Here is a 17,300-nt window from a genome sequence, read left to right as displayed (position 1 = left end):
CTTACTGCAAAAACTTCAACTGATTTGGAAGTTTTGAGAATATAAGGAAAAAAATCAAAGTATTTTTTTCTATTCTCTCACTCAACAATCAACACGGGAGACTTCTGTGACCTGATGCATGGGGATTGCTCCCCGCCAGCAAGCAAGCCATCAATTCTCAATGAGCGTCAGCTGGGTGTCCTCTAATTCAAGTCAATTCTGACATTATCTGCCTGGAGATAGCATCAGATCACACAGCTTAGAATCAGCCTGGTTGTGCTAACTCCGACTGGGCAGAGATCCCTGCTCTTCTCCCAGCAGGGCTTCCGGCGGCCACCACCCTGCGCAGAAGTGTTCATAGCTATTATCGCAGTTACCTTTTGGCTTTACTTTCTTACCAGATCTAGGGGTGCCTGGCCACTGCAGGTGTCATCTTATCACCTCCGTCCACCGTACATGTGCCTATCACTCTGAGGAGTCAGCAATTTCACTGTAAGCTGAGTCACTTGTCATGACTCCATTTCGAGACATTTAGGATCACAGAACATTATTATAGGGCCGGGCACGGTGGCTCACGCCTGTAATCCTAGCTCTCTGGGAGGCCGAGGCGGGCGGATCGTTTGAGCTCAAGAGTTCGAGACCAGCCTGAGCAAGAGCGAGACCCCGTCTCTACTATAAATAGAAAGAAATTAATTGGCCAACTAAAAATATATAGAAAAAATTAGCCGGGCATGGTAGCGCATGCCTGGAGTCCCAGCTACTCTAAGGAGTCTGAGGCAGGAGGATCGCTTGAGCCCAGGAGTTTGAGGTTGCTGTGAGCTAGGCTGACGCCACAGCACTCTAGCCAGGGCAACAGAGCAAGACTCTGTCTCAAAAAAAAAAAAAAAAGAAGAGCATTATTATACAAAAAGGACTCAGTCCCAGGAGACTGAGCCCCACTTTTGATGCCATGCCAATCGCAAGCCCTGTGCTGCTGACCCACCAGCCCCCTCCTTGTGTTCCATTAATTTGCTAGAGCAGCTCACAGAACACAGGGGAACACTTACATTTACTGGTTTATTATAAAGGATATTACAAAGGACATAGAAGAAGAGGTGCCTAGGGAGAAGGACGGGAAAGGGGCAAGGACCTTCCGTGTGAGCGCTGGGCGTGCCACCCTCCAGGAGCCTCCGCGTGTCACCGTGCAGCAGCTCTCCACGCCCTGTGCTTCTGGATTTTTACAGAGGCCCCTCCCTTACACAGCCACGCTCATTCAGTCATTGGCCATTGGCGATCGGCTTGACTTCAGCCTTTCTCCTATACCTGGAGATTGGGGGGTGAGACTGTGAGTTCCAACCCACTAATCACACCTGGGTCTTTCTGGGGCCCAGGCCCCTCCTGAAGCTACCTAAGGGCTGCCAGCCATCAGTCAGCTCATTAGCATACAAAAAGATACTTTTCATTTTGAGGATGCCAAGGATTTTAGGAGTTGTATGCAAGGAAACTGAAACAAGATCAAATATAGATTTCATAATATCACAGAAGCGTATCAAAATTTAAAGTGGAAATCTTCCCCTTGCACATTCTATGCTCACAGTTAATTTGGTGTGTACCTTTCTTTCCAGACCTTTACCTATGTAGAAACAATGACATCTATATGGCTTTTTGGTTGTTGCGGGTTTTTTTTTTAATGTAAATGGGCCTATACTTTACATATTATCCTGTAAATGCACTTTTTTCACCAACTATGTATCTTGGGCTTCTTTCCATATCTATTCATGTAGCTCTCTCTTGGCTATTTTATAGCTGCTTAGTATTCCACAGGATATACCAGGTCCTATTAACCAATTCATTCTGGTTGTTTCCTTTTTGGTTTTTGATCTTACAAATAACATTGCAATGACCACTCTCCCTTATACACTTGCGCAAACATTCCTCATGTCTAGTGGTCATCAGAATGGACTCTGGACCAGCTCCAACTTCACCACTTTGTAATCTTGGGCAAGTTACCAAACTCCTTTGTGCCTCACTTTCCCCTGCAATAAAATGAGAATCATAAGCAGGCCTCACTTTTTTTTTTTTTTTTTTTTTGAGATAGAGTCTCACTCTGTTGCCCAGGCTAGAGTTGAGTGCTGTGGCATCAGCCTAGCTCACAGCAACCTCAAACTCCTGGGCTCAAGCGATCCTCCAGCCTCAGCCTTCCAAGTAGCTGGGACTACAGGCACATGCCACCATGCCTAGCTAATTTCTTCTCATTTTAGTTGTCTGGCTAATTTCTTTCTATTTTTGGTAGAGATGGGATCTCACTCTAGCTCGGGCTGGTCTCGAACTCCTGATCTCAAGCAATCGTCCTGCCTTGCCTCCCAGAGTGCTAGGAATACAGAAGTGAGCCACCATGCCCGCCCAGGCAGGTCTTACATTACAAGATATATTATCAGAATTAAATGATATAGAATATATAGTATGCATAACTCATTGCCTGGAACACCTAAGTATTCATTAAGTATTGGCTCTTAATTAGCATCAACAAGATTAATAAACAGTCCTTATTATAATAATGATCATTTCTCAAGAAAGTAAAAACAGGATAAATTAAGAGTGTAGTAATCAGTTAAGATAAATGATATTATTACCACTTAAAGCCACTTACTCCATCAGACAGGTTAGTTAATGAAAATTTATTTTAGTAAGTGAAGAATTTCACATTAAGCTAGTTACATGAGAAAGTCCAAACAATTTGCATTTTAAATAACAGGGAATAGGCCTTCTGAGGCCCCAAAGGGAAGACATTAACTCGTAATTAGAAGAATCAATCTCTTAGCAGAAAGTTTTAATAGCTTCACTTGCTTCTGGGTCTCAACATTTTATCTGGTCCTAAGCAGAGGCTGGAGGAAGGGAAGGGTCAGGAGGGTTCCCGGCAGGCCCACTTAGGACCTTGTGACGACTGGTGGCACCTCAGGGCAGGGTCTGTGTTGGTCACTTTAATATCATGAATATTATTTAATATCATAAATCCCCTCTCTAAGGATTACTGTCTCTTGTAGAGCTTGGGAAACTGAGGCTCAGAGACCATGTCATATAGGGTTTCTGGTTTGTGTCCTCAGAAACCAAGACAGCTGATTGAAGTGAAGCTTGGGGAGTGGGGGTTGGGCAGGGATGCTGGGAGCTCCCAGGGCGGGAGGGGCAGCTGGAGAGCTTGGACCCCAAACAGGCAGGATCCCGCAGGTGTGCAGGGGGCAAAGGCAGGATCCCAGCCTAAGAACAGGAACATCTGGCCTAGGCTCTGCCAGGTTTTTTAACACTCTACTTAGATTCCAATTCTAGGCAGGAAGCATCCAACTGCCAAGAGTGGACACACAGGCCAGCAGTGTCGGCGTCATCTGGGAACTTGTTAGAAATGCAGACTCTCAGGTTCCATCCTGAACATTCTGAATCAGGAGCTGCATCTTAACAGATCCCCCAGGTCTGTACATGTTACAATTTGGGAAGAGCCTCTAGTGAGTACCTAATTCCTGATCGATTTCCCCATGGGGAAGAGATGATGATTCCTCAACAGGGATCCATGGTGCTGCTCACAGAAGGAAGAGGCATGGACTCTAGGACCCCCATAAAAGGAACCCCTGGGATTCCAGCGCAGGCTCGTCTGCCCCCACCCTCACTTCCTCCTCCTCCCAGCCCTCGGGGCACGTGGACAGCTGATTCCTGTTGGCACTAGGACAGGTTTTTAAACTCCAGGCTGGATTTCTCAGGGGCTGCCAACATCTGGGAGATCTGAGAGAGGCCTCTGCTGTAAAATCCTTGATCTTTCTAAATTGATGAATGTTAAAAACCTTTTTCTCCCGTCTTACACAACGTTTTGGACAATGCTGGAATGTTAAGCTGGCAGCTGCATTCCTTTTTCTCAGTGATGCCTCTTTCCCAGGGACCAGCTGTAGATGGATAGCTATTTTAAGGGATGATGAAGATAAAAGTTGTGTAAGGCCTTGCAAAGGGGGACAAAAGCAAGCACCTGGTCTTGCCAGCACAAAGGCTCTGGGAGGAAAAAAGGGAGACACAAACGCTGGGATGACAAAGGCAGCTCCACCTTTCTTCATCTGGCATCGCCTCGACAAGGAGCTTTTACCGGGGAGGCCCTCTTTGGAAGTTCTCTCCCATTCCTAAGGCCCTGCCACCCTTCCCACCCGGGGTGGGCATAGTCAAGCCTACAGATGGTCTGTCAGAGGAGCAGGGCGCGCGGACCGCTATCCTTGGTCCTGAACCATCATTACACATTAGAGCAGCAATTCACAACCTAGCTGCAAACCAGCCAAAAGTTCCAACCACAAAGCCCCGCCCCCAGGCATTCTGATTCAGTGAGTCTCTGCATTCTTTTTTTTTTTTTTTTTTTTTTTTTTTTTGAGACAGGTCTCACTCTGTTGCCTGGGCTAGAGTGCCATGGCGTCAGCCTAGCTCACAGCAACCTCGAACTCCTGGGCTCAAGCAATCCTTCTGCCTCAGCCTCCCGAGTAGCTGGGACTACAGGCATGCACCACCATGCCCTGCTAATTTTTCTATATATATTTTTTTAGTTGGCCAATTAATTTCTTTCTATTTATGGTAGAGACGGTGTCTCACTCTTGCTCAGGCTGGTTTCAAACTCCTGACCTTGAGCGATCCACCCGCCTTGGCCTCCCAGAGTGCTAGGATTACAGGCGTGAGCCACCACTCCCGGCCTAAGTCTCTGCAATTTTTAAAGAAAACAAGAGCCCAGATGTATCTAATAGTCAGTCTATGGGTTATAACTTAAAGACCACTCTGCTATGGCATGCTTATTGCTCGGAAGCCCATGCGGTAGACACACCTATCTGCTGCTGCTGCTTCCTGTCGGTATCTATTCCCCAATCATCTGAAAAGGCATCCTGGTTCTCCTTAGGAGACTCACCCCTCTCCACTCTCACCTATCCCACTTTCCTGGCCATAGTTACTGGCTCTCAGATGACCCCATGGGAAACAAGGATGGAGCTGGGAGGTGGGAGATGTACCCCAAGGAGCCAACCTGGGCATGCAGAGCTGCCAGAGGCAGACAGCCCAGGTCCCAGTGACCTTGTCTGAACCTCTAAATCAAGTGGCCCTGAAGCCAGAAATTGCCCTGGACTTTTCAGATAAAAGTTGGAGCTAGGAGAGCTAACGCGTTCCCTCTATTGTGTAAGCCAGCTTGGGTCCAGTTTCTGTCACTTGCAACCAAATCTGACTACCATGTCTCACAAGTCTGGTGACTCTCTGCGCCCTCTCCTAAGAATTCAGAACCAAGAGAGAGAAGAGGCAGTGTGGGGGAGAAGAACTTGGGTCAGAGAGAGAAAGGAAAAGAGGGATAAGAATGACTCTAATTTAGACACTGTTTTCAAATAATCAGTTACCAAGGGTGAACCCTCAACCAACCACGGCCTAAAGATCATTTGGCTGAAGGAGAATAAAAACATGGCTGGGCTAGGAGGTTCACACACCACAAGCAGAGGTGTCATAGGTCAAATGTCACCAAAGTGTTCACACATTTTTTTGTTTTCATTTTCTTGCTTCCTTTCTTTTTTTTTTTTTTTTTTTTTTTGAGACAGGGTCTTGCTCTATCACCCAGGCTAGAGTGCAGTGACATCATCCTAGCTCACTGCAGCCTCCGACTTTCAGGCTCTAATGATCCTCCTGCCTCAGCCTCCTGAGTAGCTAGGACTATAGGTACTTGTTACCACGCCTGGCTAATTTTTCTATTTTTTGCGAAGACACTCTTGCTCTGCCTCACTCTTGCTCAAGCTGGCCATTTTCTCCCTCAATGAAAGTGTTGCTGCCTTTACCCTGTCCCAGACAGCTTTGATTTGCGCTGCAAGGCTTCCACGGCTGATCTCACTGCAGCTTTTTTCTGACATTTACAATGTTAGTCCTCTCTGGAGTTGGGCAGTGTGAACCCCTCCATCCTTGCGCTGGGCTCAAGGCTCAGCCCCTTCCATGGCACTGTGGGGTGGATACGTATGATATTTACACTCCCAGAAGTATTAGACCTGTGACAAAAATACTGAAAGGTTCAGAGTTCTTCAGGACTGAGAGTGATGACTCCCAATGTATAATTCCAGAGCATCATTTCTCTTTGTAGGAGGCACATCTGGGAGTAGGGAAGCATGATAGCAATGCCTCTCCCCCCTTCCGTGTGATTTGGAGAGTATCCCTGTTAGGGTAGGGAAAAGGTTCTTATGAGCGGGCACTGAAGTGGGTCACAGCTGGCATTACGTGAGAGGGGAGAATCGCCTGGCAGAGGTTCCAGGACAGGGGTAATGAGACGAAGGCGCGGGCCCAGATGAGAGACTGCTGGGGAGAGCTGAAAAGCCAGGATCAAACATAAGAGGAGGCTATTTTTAGACACGAGATCAGATTGTAGGACAAGCATATCTAGGCAACTGAGAACAGGCATTAGAAAAGGCATTAAGGCAAAAGAATGTCAGGGTAAAGTTATGGTGTTTGGACAACTATCAGGAGATGTGCAATTTTTAACACATTCTGGGGGCCAGGTGCCTCCGGGCCCAAGAACAGGATTTGTCCCTTTTTTGGACACAGGCTGCACCTCCACTGTGGTGTGCAGTTACTGGGTCATGGCCATCGCATTACAGTGACCTTTCAGATGCCGTGGCTCCAAGTTAGAAGGAGGGAGGGAGCCCACGGTGGATCCTGGGGGCTTGTTTTGATCTGATTCTTGGCCTGGCAAGTGGTTAAAAGAGAGCTTGTTTTTAATTATTTGTTAAACTCTAACATTGGCGTTATTTGGACTTTTCTGTAGTATTTCACAATAAAATAGTAAAACAAAAAAAGCCAAGTGCTAACAGAGAAATATTATGAGTCGTTGAGACAGTTTGGGAACCAGGGAAGAAGGTGGCCGTTAGAAATAGTTTCTACGAAAAGTTTTTATATGCGAAAATGTTAATGATACGGCGTTTAGTGACACAGTGGACTACAAATGTGTATGTTCAATAGTATCTAGCAAAATTATTTTTAAATATATATGTGTATAGGAAAAAGATTGGATAGTGCCATACCCCTTACCCCAACTCCCCAAAAGAAGTGAGGGGGGTTTGGTAGGGTACTAGCTGGTTTGGTATAATAAATATGGTATAGTGGTTAAAGAACATGCTTAAGGCCTTGAAGGCCACATCCCAGCTCTGCTACCTACTAATTGGGCCCCTTTAACAAGTTGCTTAGGCTGGGCACGGTGGCTCGCGCTTATAATCCTAGCACTCTGGGAGGCCGAAGTGGGTGGATTGCTCGAGGTCAGGGGCTCAAAACCAGCCTGAGCAAGAGCGAGACCCCGTCTCTACTAAAAATAAAAAGAAATTAATTGGCCAGCTAATATATACAGAAAAAATTAGCTGGGCATGGTGGTACATGCCTGTAGTCCCAGCTACTCGGGAGGCTGAGGCAGCAGGATTGCTTGAGCTCAGGAGTTTGAGGTTGCTGTGAGCTAGGCTGACGCCACGGCACTCACTCTAGCCTGGGCAACAAAGCGAGACTCTATCTCAAAAAAAAAAAAAAAAAAATCAAGTTGCTTAACCTCTCCAACCTCAGTTTTTATCTATGAAATGGGGATTAACAAAGCTGTTGGGGTTCTGGCAAAATTTCTAATCTACTTAAAATCTCCCTGGACTGCCATTATGGTTTAAGGAGGTTATGGATGAGACTAGATGATCATGAAAGGTCAAGACCCCCTTTAGACCCTGACTTACTGCTGTCCTTCCCTTTTTGTTTGTTTTTAGACAGAGTCTCACTCGATCATCCTGGGTAGAATACAGTGCCATCATCATAGCTCACTACAACCTCCAACTCCTGGACTCAAGTAATCCTCCTACCTCAGCCTCCCAGAGTGCTAGGATTACAGGCATGAGCCACTGTGCCTGGCCTGTTTTTGTTTTTTGATGGTGTTGCTTGATTCTATGGGGGAAGCTGGCAAGGGTGATTTGGGGTTCAACCATGCCCTAAGCCAGTAAGACATGCCTCAATACAGCCTGCCCTACCTACCCTGTAATGGGCTCAGCGTCCTGTCCCACCAGCATTGGGGCTGGCTGGCAGGGAGCAAATTCCATTGACTCGACACCCTGACCCTACTTAGGAAGGCAAGCTTTGGCAGTACTCGAAATCAAGATATTTCTCTGGTCAGATCATTAGTATAGAAATATATTGGATCTATCATATCTTTAAAACCCAATTTTTCTCTCTGAACCTTGATAATTAATATAACCCATGGCTGTCTTTTGGAAGAGAAAAACATTTATGAGATTCAGCCCAGGAAAATTCCCCAAACATTTGTCCATTCCATCCTGGTTTAGAGGAACGCAGTCTGAACTTTATTTATTTATTAATTTTTTTAGAGATAGGGTCTTGCTCTGTCACCTAGGCTGGAGTGCAATGGCTGGACCACCACTCACTACAACCTCAAACTTCTGGGCTCCAACAATACTCCTGCCTCAGCCTCCTGAGTAACTGGGACTACAGGTACACACCACCATGCCCAGCTGATTTTTTTTTTATTTTCTTGTAGAGACAGGGTCTCGCTATGTTGCCCAGACTAGTCTCAAACTCCTGGACTCAAGCAATCTTCCTGCCTCCCAGAGTGCTGGGATTGCAAAGTGAGCCACCATATCAGGCTGCAGTCTGAACTTTAAAAGTGTCCTCTAAAATACCTCCCTTGCACATTGTTCTAGAGATTGGATGGGAACAGGGCAGCAGCCTGGGACTCAGTTTCTTGTTCTGTAGCAACCAGCTACAGAATTCAGGACAAGACCCCTCATGTCCCTAGGCCTAGCTTTCTACCTTCAAATGGGGTTTCCTCTAGTCCACGGTCTTCTGCATACAAGAAGTCTATGTTTGCCCAAGGCACCCCCATACGATGTGAATGTGCAGATACTGAGTGTGAAGGCAAGGAGACCCCACAGAAGCCAAGCCCAGCAAGTGAGGCCTGGTAGGGCCTCGAGAGAACCTTTTCTCTCCCATTGTCTCTTCTGGGGCCATCAAAAGTGTGGCTCTAGAATGGTGATGGTAATGGATTATTGCCCACAGTAAAATAAATACCCAGGAGTCCTCAGTGATATAAATAGTTGAGTAAATTTTAAAATGTTGGGAAAGGGAAAGCTGTCTACAATGGAATTCCAATTAAATAAATGTATAAGGGATGATAGAAATAGAAAATCACCACTTAGCAAATACCACGGTAAGAATTGTTGTAAGCAAGGATGCTCTATGGTCCAAGTGTTTGTATCCCTTCAAAATTTGGATGTTCAGACCTAATCACCAATGTGTTGGTCTCGGGAGGTGGGGCCTTGCGTTGGTGATTAGGTCATGAGGATGGAGCTCTCATGAATGGGATTAGTGGCTTCATAAAAGGGACCCCTGAGAGCTACCTTGTCCATTCTGCCATCTGAGGACACAGCTAGAAGTTGCCATCTATAATCCAGACACCAAATCTGTTGGCGCCTTGATCTTGGACTCCCCAGCCTCCTTTCCAGGCCTTTCCTAGCCTATAAGAAATAACTTTTTATTTTTTAAAAGTGTCCCAACTTATCGTATTTTGTAAGAGCAGCCAGAATGAGCTAAGGGAAAGGATCCTCAATGGATACTAAAAGTAGTGGGTAAATGTATGATAGCAATAGGACATTTACATAGTCTCTAAGTATCTCTCTATAAGATACTTATTAATTGCAAAGGGGAAAATAGTAACTTTCCAGCAGAGAAATCTGGCAGATACCACCCGGACTAACTATCCAAGGTTCACATCACCAGCAATGTGACATATCAATGTCATATGCCTCCTGGCATGATGCAGTGGGGGAGGGGCACGAAAAGGCACATCCTGAATTTAACCATGAGGAAACATCATACGAACCCAAGTTGGGAGCCAATTGCCAGTCTATAAATTAGCAGACAGGACTCTTCAAAAATGTCAAGGTCATGAAAGGAAAGGGGAAAAAAAAAAACAAAACCAAGGAACTCCCCCTGACTAGAGACTGTTAAGGAGACATGAAAACGAAATGCAAAGTATGATCCTGGATTTGATCCTGGGTGAGAAAAAGAGCACTAGTGAGATAATTACAAGCATTTCAACAAGGTCAGTAGATTACTTAATAGTATTGTGTCAATGCTGATTCCCTGGTTTTGATAATTGTTCTGTGGTTATGTATGATGTTAACATTTGGGGAAGGTATGCAGAGGGTATACAGGAATTCTTTGTGCTACTTGTGCAACTTTATTTTTAAGCCTTGATTATTATTTCAAAATTGACAAGCTGAAAAAATAAAATGAGAGTGCTCATTAGTATTGATATGGCATAATCTACAAAGTATATGATTAAATGAAAAAGCAGGAGGAAAAGCCGTACATAATATTAACAGTATGCTACCCTTTGTGTCAAAAAAGCGTGATACACACACACGTTTGATTCTACACGGAACATGTCTTGAAGAAAATGCAAGCAATTGGTTATAGCGGTTGCCACTGGGGTGGGGAACTGGAACCTGATAGTAAGGGTTGGGAGAAAGACTTACTCTGTATTATGCACATTTTTTGGTACTGTTTGAGATTTGTAAAATATTAGTACCATACATGTATTACCTTTAAAATATCATTAAACCACCCAAATCTGTTTGGCTTGCAAAATCTAGATTCATTTTGCCAAAGCTTCCTAGGACCAGATATACCTGTTTCAAGACACCACCGCCTATACCGACTGTTCCTGTCTCTCTAAGCTAAAATATGCAACAGTGTGATTAGATTTCTTCCCAAACCCATATATAGTCCCATGGAAATAGAAGAACAACAGACCAAGAAAGAAGCAAAGGAGCAAAGACGATTGATTGGTGATTATTTGAAACTCTTTAGGTTACTCTCTTATGCCCCATGAATGCTTAACAAATGGCCAATGTTTAATTCAATTCTGCCATTAAAGAGCACAAGTTTTATTACAAAACCAGATACAAAGTCCTCTTTAGCGCTAGGCAAGGTCTGGATAAGTAGGACTAAGATAAAATGTGAAAGTCTGTCTCCTTATGGTTTGTAATCTTAAAAGGAGAGAAGCCTTTTGAGAGAAGTTTGGCTGCAGGTCTTAAAAACGTCAAGACTTGCTGAAGACTTCTGGCTACGACAGTATGAAGGGGCAGGCAAATCCTCTCTCCCAAAAAATAAGAATAAAACTGGCCAAACGATCCAAAACAACAAATAATTTCAGGGCTCTGGAGATCAACCAAAGGCAAACATGAAGCCGAGAGATGTTTTTTCATAAAGAACTGCTGGAAGTTTGGGTAAGAACAACAGGAGGCTGCAGTCTTCTTGCCCAAGACTTGTTCCATCCCCCCAGCTTGATGGCTGTGGTCATTTCAGCAGGGCGGGACAGGACGAGAGAACCAGCATGGCTGCAAGAGGGGACAAACTTGATGTGGAATGGAGAGTGAAAAGGCCACACTTGGTGGCTTGCGTGGTCAGCGAAAGTAGCAAGCTCAGTAGACAATGAATGTAGGAACCTGCAGCTCTGCTAGCCTGAGGCTGGGGCCCCAGTTGGGTGACTGGCCAATCAGCCAGAGTTTCAATAGGAAGGCTCTGTTTTGTTTTTGAGAGAGGGTCTTGCTCTGTCACCCGGGCTAGAGTGCAATGACGTCATCATAGCTCACTGCAGCCTCAGAGTCCTGGGCTCAAGTGATCTTTCTGCCTCAGCCTCCCAAGTAGCTGGGACTATAGACATGCACCACCACACATGGCTAATTTTTTTTTTTTTTTTTTTTGAGACAGAGTCTCACTTTGTTGCCCAGACTAGAGTGAGTGCCGTGGCGTCAGCCTGGCTCACAGCAACCTCAATCTCCTGGGCTCAGCGATCCTACTGCCTCAGCCTCCCGAGTAGCTGGGACTACAGGCATGCACCACCATGCCCGGCTAATTTTTTGTATATATATTTTTAGTTGGTCAATTAATTTCTTTCTATTTTTGGTAGAGACGGGGTCTCGCTCAGGCTGGTTTCGAACTCCTGACCTTGAGCGATCCGCCCGCCTCGGCCTCCCAAAGTGCTAGGATTACAGGCGTGAGCCACCGCGCCCGGCCTTAATTTTTAAACTTTTTGTAGAGACCGCGGTCTCGCTGTTGCTCAGGCTGGTCTTAAACTCCTGATCTCAAGTGATCCTCCCACGTTGTCCTCCCAGAGTGCTAGGATTACAGGTGTGAGCCACTGTGCCTGGCTTGAAGACTCTGGAAATGATAGAGCAAGAAAAGGCCTAAATAAGCTCTCCACGTGTGTCTGGCTCACGGGGAAACTGCACACACATGCAGGGAGACACGGGATGGCACAGAGGAATGTCAGAGCCAAAGCAAACTAGAGATCTGCTGAACTTTGAATGGCCTCCCCACCCCACGCAGCCCCATCTGTGGAGGGTGAAGGTATCATGGGCTCCACCTGTGCCCAAACCAATGCCTGACCACTAAGCTGTGCAGAAACTGGGGTGTCCCTTAGGAAGCAGGCTAAAATTATCCTTTTTTTTTTCTATTTCTCAAGCTTTGCACAGATAAAATTAACAATAAGAATGTAAAAACTGAGCAGAGGACTTCGGTTTCTGGTCTGGCGCGTATGGAGCTTGGAAGTCACCACTCTATTAACAAGTAAAAAACTGAACAAAATGAAAAATCAACTCTTCTTAGATCCGTAAGAGAAGTGAGGTCACAGGGCAAAGCACCGCCCCCCAAACTGGACAGACAGACAGGCAAATACAGAGACTCACGACTTACCATGGCAGCAACACAGGCACGAGCTGAAACTGCCGCAGGAACCAGCTCTGGGGAAGAGGGGCTCAGTGTGCACAGGTGTGAGAGTCAAAAACTCCAGGGGTCCCAGTTATCAGGGGTGGAGGGTTCTCCTCACTTTTGTGAGTTTTACCTCTACGAGCTCAACCGGGTTCCACAGTAAATATTGGAGAAAAAAACCCATCATGCTTCTGGCAGGAGGAGGGAGAAAGGAACCATTTTGAAATATAGCCGGACACAGTGGCTCACACCTGTAATCCTAGCATTCTGGGAGGCCCAGGAGGAAGGATCGTTTTAGCTCAGGGGTTTAAGACCAGCCTGAGCAAAAGCAAAACCCCGTCTCTACTTAAAATAGAAAGAAGCCGGGCGCGGTGGCTCACGCCTGTAATTCTAGCACTCTGGGAGGCTGAGGCGGGCTGATTGCTTAAGATCAGGAGTTCGAAACCAGCCTGAGCAAGAGCCAGACCCCATCTCTACTATAAATAGAAATAAATTAATTGGCCAACTAACATATATAGAAAAAAAAATTAGCCAGGCATGGTGGCGCATGCCTGTAGTCCCAGCTACTTGGGAGGCTGAGGCAGTAGGATTGCTTGTGCCCAGGAGTTTGAGGTTGCTGTGAGCTAGGCTGATGCCACAGCACTCACTCTAGCCTGTGCAACAAAGCGAGACTCTGTCTCAAAAAAAAAAAAAAGAAAAAAAAAAAGAAAGAAATTAGCTGAACAACTAAAAATACTTACAAAAAATTATCTAGGCATGGTGGTGCATGCCTGTAGTCCCAGCTCCTCGGCAGGCTGAGGCAGGAGGATGGCTTGAGCCCAGGAGTTTGAGGTTGCTGTGAACTAGGCTGACGCCATGGCACTCTAACCTGGACAACAGAGTGAGACTCTGTCTCAAAAAAAAAAAAAAAAAAAAAAGAAATACAGTCAATTTCTGATAATGATGTTTTGGTCAATGACAGACCACATATATGACCATGGTCCCATAAGATTATAACACCATATATTTACTGTACCTTTTCCATGTTTAGATATTTTTAGATGCACAAACACCACTGTGTTATAATTGCCTACAGAGTTCAGCCCCATCTCATGCTGTGCAGGTCTGTAGCCAGGAGCAATGGGCTATGCCATATGGCCTGGGTTTGTAGTAGGCTGTACCTTCCAGGTTTGTGTGAGCACATGCTATGATGTTCACATGATGGGAAAATTGCCTAATGATGCACTTCTCAGAGCATATCCCCACATCTGGTCATTAAGCGATGAGTGACTATACACAGAGCATTCAGCTTTTCTTAACAAGGTGTTCCCTCAAGGGAAACTAGTTAACTAGTTAACCTAACTGACCTGGGGAAAGGTAAATAGCTACGTTGCTCAGCCAGTTCTAACTTTCCACATGGAGCAAAGGAAATACCCTACTCTGGTCCACTCTAACCATCCCATCCCACCTAAATGGAGAGGTGGATGAGCTGAGAAGCACATGTAAAATTTATAATCCAGAGGCACAGGCTCTCTTATGCTCTAAATTTAGACATGAGAATAGCAACAAAGAAGCAATCAAGGATGAGCAGCAGGTGCGTGAGCAAAGCTTCATCTGTATTTACAGCCACTCCCCATGGCTTGCATCACCCCCTGAGCTCTGCCTTCCCCCAAGTCCCTCACCCGCCTCTGTGGAAAGATTGTCTTCCATTAAACCAGTCCCTGGTGCCAAAAAGGTTGGAGACCACTGCTCTACAAGTCTGAGGCCTAATCATAGAAGTTGAACACTTCCCTTCCCCCAGCATCTTACCACTCCATCACTAAAGACTTATGTCTAGCAGTTCTTTTTACTCAGTACATTATGTTTGGCCAGCAAGAAAAGAATTACAAGTCATACTAAAAGGCAAAAGACACAGTTTGAAGAGACAGAGCAAGCACCAAAAGCAGACTCAGATATGGCAGAAATGTTGGAATTACCAGACTCAGAATGTTTAAAAACTATGATTGGCTGGGCACAGTGCCTCACGCCTATACTAGCACTCTGAGAGGCTGAGGTAGGTGGATCGCTCAAGGTCAGGAGTTCGAAACCAGCCTGAGCAAGAGCAAGATCCCGTCTCTACTAGAAAGAAATTAATTGGCCAACTAAAAATATATATAGAAAAAATTAGCCAGGCATGGTGGCACATGCCTATAGTCCCAGCTACTTGGGAGGCTGAGGCAGAAGGATTGCTTGAGCCCAGGAGTTTGAGGTTACTTCACAGTAGTGAAGTCTGATGGGCACTCTAGCCCAAGCAACAAAGTGAGACTCTGTCTCAAAAAAATAAAAAGCAAAAACTATGATAAATATGCTAAGGGCTTTAATAGATAAAGTAGACAACATGGAAGAACAGATGTATAATGTAAATGGAGAAGTGGAAAAATCTAAGAAAGTATCAAAAAGAAATGCTAGAGATTGAAAACACTGTAACAGAAATGAAGACTCCTTCTGATGGGCTTATTAGTAGACTGAACACAGATAAGGAAAGAATGTCTGAGCTTAAGGATATCTCAGTAGAAACCTTCAAAACTGAAAAACAAAGAGGAAAAAGTCTAAAAAACACCTCCAGAGTATCCAAGAACTATAGGACAACTATACACATATTGGGAATACGAACAGAATAGAGAGAAAAGAATAGAAGAAATATTTGAAACAATAATAATTGGGAACTTCCCCCAAATTATTGTCAGACTCAAAACCACAGACCCAGGAATCTCAGAGAACACCGAGCATGATAAATGCCAGAAAAACTATACCGAGCCATATTATTTCCAAACTACAGGAAATCAAAGATAAAGAAAAATACTGGAAAAAATCAGAGAGGGAAAAAACACCTTCCTGTGGAGGAGCAAAGACAAGAATTACATCCAACTTCTCCTCAGAAACCATGCAAGCAGGAAGAGAGTGGAGTGAAATATTGAAAGTGCTGAGAGAAAAAAACCCACCAACCTAGGATTATCCTTCAAAAGTGAAGGGGAAATGCAGACTTTCTCAGAAAGTAAAAGGATGGAAAAAGATATAACCATGCAAACAGCAACCAAAAGAGAGCTGGAGTAGCTATATTAGTATCTGACAAAATAGACTTTAAGAAATAATACTAGAAACAAAGAGAGACATTTCATAAGAATAAAAAGGTCAACACATCAAGAAAATATAACAATTGGAATGGTATTAATATATATACTCAACAATAGAGATTCAAAATATATGGAGAAAAACCTGATAGAATTAAAATAAGAAACAGAACTAGTCTACAGCCATACCACCCTGAACGTACCCGATCTCATCTGATCTTGGAAGCTAAGCAGGGTCGGGCCTGGTTAGTACTTGGATGGGAGAAACAGAACTAGACAGGAAATGAGTAAGAATATAGAACACCCTACTATTTGATCTAACTGGCCATTATAGACCATCCCACCCAATGATAGCAGAATATACATTCTTTCCAAGCACACTTAGACTATTCTTTGTGCACTGTCAGTATCATAGCCAATGAGGTTTATCTGAGGCAAGAAAACATCACTGATAATTGGAAACCTTTCCCAATACCCCACAGTGATGACTTGCAATATAGACGGCACTGGCAATTTTTAACAGTCTCTGTAGAGGCTGAATAAAAAATAAAATGAAACAACAGGATGAAAAAAGGACAAGCCTCAAGAAATATAAAAGGATGGAAATCACACAAACTATGTTTTCTAACTGCAGTAAGATTAAATTGGACATAAAAACAGTAGGAAATTTAGGAATTCTGTAAATATTCGGAAATTAAACAATATACTTTTAAGTGCCTCATGGATTAAAGGAGAAATCACAAGGGACAAGTTTTCTGAAGGGCCATTGTATCTGTAACAGTCTTGCAGTCTCAGCAGGGTTACGTAACTTGTCTCTTGACTAGTAAGCTGTTGATCCAGGACTCACACAGAGATCTGTCCAGCCCAGAGACCAGCGCTTTGAACGCTTACTTCCCTAAAGCTATGGACTGAATGTTTGCGTTTCCCCAAAATGCTTAGGTTGAAACCCTAACCCCCAATGTGATGATATTAGAAGTTGGGGCATTTGGGAAGTAATTAGGTCATGAGGGTGGGGCCTTCATGGACAGGATTAGTGCCCTTGTAAGAAGAGACACGAGAGTTTGTTCCTCTCTCTCTGCTCTCCAGTACATGAAGCTGCAACAAGAAGGTGGCCACCTACAAACAAGGCAGTGGGCCCTCTCCAGACACCAGATCTGCCAGCACCTTGATCTTGGACCTCCCAGCCTCTAGAACTGTGTGAAATAAATGTTTGTTGTTGAAGCCACCCAGTCTGTGGTATTTCTGTCATAGCAGCCCAAGCAGACTATGATGCTAGTGGAGGCCGTGGACTAATATCTGAGTAAAAATCCCGCAACAAGACTCTATTTTTTGGCCAGGCGAGGTGGCTCACGCCTGTAATCCTAGCACTCTGGGAGGCCGAGGCGGGTGGATTGCTCAAGGTCAGGAGTTCAAACCCAGCCTGAGCAAGAGCGAGACCCTGTCTCTACTATAAATAGAAAGAAATTA

The 17,300-nt window shown here is 44.8% G+C and overlaps 1 non-coding gene across 1 annotated transcript; it reads left to right on the top strand.

Moving 5' to 3' along the window:
- Window positions 1-16,222: 16,222 nt before the first annotated feature.
- LOC142875742 (U4 spliceosomal RNA) lies at window positions 16,223-16,368 on the top strand. Its single transcript, XR_012923037.1, has one exon. It is a non-coding gene; the product is annotated as a U4 spliceosomal RNA (small nuclear RNA).
- Window positions 16,369-17,300: the final 932 nt, after the last annotated feature.

This window comes from Microcebus murinus, chromosome 14, assembly GCF_040939455.1.
Source record: "Microcebus murinus isolate Inina chromosome 14, M.murinus_Inina_mat1.0, whole genome shotgun sequence".
Taxonomy (NCBI): Eukaryota; Metazoa; Chordata; class Mammalia; order Primates; family Cheirogaleidae; genus Microcebus; species Microcebus murinus.
This window is presented reverse-complemented; position numbering and strand designations above follow the sequence as displayed.